A 2,023-nucleotide genomic window follows, 5' to 3' on the forward strand; every position below is an offset into this window, starting at 1 on the left:
GCCTCTTGTGAGGCTATGCCAGTGCCTGGCAATCACAGAAGTGGATGTTCACAGTCAGCTATTGGATGGAACACAGGGCCCCCAATGGAAGAGCTAGAGAAAGTACCCAAGGAACTGAAGGGGCATGCAACCCTGTAAGTGGAACAACAATATGAACTAATCAGTACCCCCAGAGCTCATGTCTCCAGCTGCATAAGTAGCAGAAGATGGCCTAATCAGCCATCATTGGGAAGAGAGGCCCCTTGGTCTTGCAAACTTTATATAACCCAGTACAGGGGAATGCCAGGGCCAAGAAGTGGGAATGGGTAGGTAGAGGAGCAGGGGCGGGAAGAGGGTATGGGGAACTTTTCAGGATAGGATTTGAAATGTAAATAAAGATAATAATAAAAAAAAAGTAAAAAAAAAAATATTGCTAAATATAAAGCATTTAAACAGCATTACTCAAAAAAAAAAAAAGAAAGAAAGAAAAAGAAAAAGAAAAAAAGCGTTTACTCCTCTTTACCACTGAGCCATCCACCTCTGCAGCCTTAGATTCCCTGACTATAGTTATTGTCAATATTTACATATATGCTGGCTTCATTGTATGAAAATTTGAAACAATATACTGACAGAGCTCTAGGATGTCCTTGTTCCTGTGCAGAAAAAGTTCTCTAGGGTGGCACATGGTGGAAGACAGGAAGAGTCCAGACTGAACTGAAGAAAACAGTGTTGAACTGAGATAGGATTCTGAATATGCCACCATAGCAAGACTCGGATAGGAAGAGAATCAGACAGACAGCTTCAGAGGTCCACAATGTCCATGTCTGCTGCCAGTCACTTTCCTCGTCTCTATGACTAATATTGGTAGAAACAACGTAATGGAAAACACTTTATGTTGGTTCGCTATTTGAGAGGACGTGAGCCCCCGTGGCTGAAAAGACACAAAGTTCATAGCAATGGTAGTAAGAACTTCACGTCTTCCTGTGATAGGCAGGAAGCAGAGCACAGATCCAGAAGTGGATATAAGCATCAAAGGCCTGCTTCCAGTGACTTGTTCAGACAAGACAAACTCTGTTTCTAAAGGTTCCTCTGCCTCCAATACAGAGACACCAACTGGAGACCAAGTATTGAGATGCATGAACATGTGGGACAGGCTTCAGATTCAGACCATAACACCATGACATGTGTACTACAGTAACTGTGAACCACCCAAAACTAAAAGGGCAATACATTGTTCTAACATAGTTATATAACAATTCATGCAACAATATCTAACTAGAATATACATTATTTCTAGAGGACATGGAATGTTTTTTAAAATATATCACATTATGAGACACCAAGAAATGTCTTCAGAAACATACAAGGAATATTCTCTGAGTACAATGAAATTAAATTAGAAATTATTAGCAGACAAAATAACTCGTAATAACATGCTTCTATGTCCATCGACCAGAGCATTACTCAAGCCTCATCAGAGATGCATACAGTAGATGACAATTGACATAGAAAACCAAAGCTAGACAGTGTGCAAAGAGTAAGAGATTTTGGAATATTCAGCCCTAAATGTGGTGTCTATATTAAGCTTCTCCCAACAAAGTTCAGGGAAGAAGAAAAAGTAGGAAGATTGTAAAAGCCAGAGGCGATGGGAGATTCCTAGGAATCAGTGTCTTCCAGATAGAACAAGACTGATGTACACATGAACTCACAATGACTAGTACAGCATACATAAGACTGACGTAAGTTCAAACCTCTTAGAGTCCTAGTGCAAAGAAGGAAAAATTGAGCGAAGCCCATGAAAGCATAAGGTGAAAGAAGTACCTTATGTAAAGGGAAATTCAGTTTTCTCCATACTCCAGGGAAGGCCCCATGCTCATAAGTAGTTGGCCAACACAAAACAGACTTTATAGATTTAGGGTTTTATGACTTGTTCTATTTGAATATTTTTGTATTCTCTTTTTTTTATTTTTTGAGAAAGTGAAAAAATGAACATGAACTCTGATGAGGTAGGAAAAATCTAGGAGGATTTAGGGGAAAGAATATA

This window comes from Mus pahari, chromosome 19 (genome assembly GCF_900095145.1).
Source record: "Mus pahari chromosome 19, PAHARI_EIJ_v1.1, whole genome shotgun sequence".
Lineage (NCBI taxonomy): Eukaryota > Metazoa > Chordata > Mammalia > Rodentia > Muridae > Mus > Mus pahari.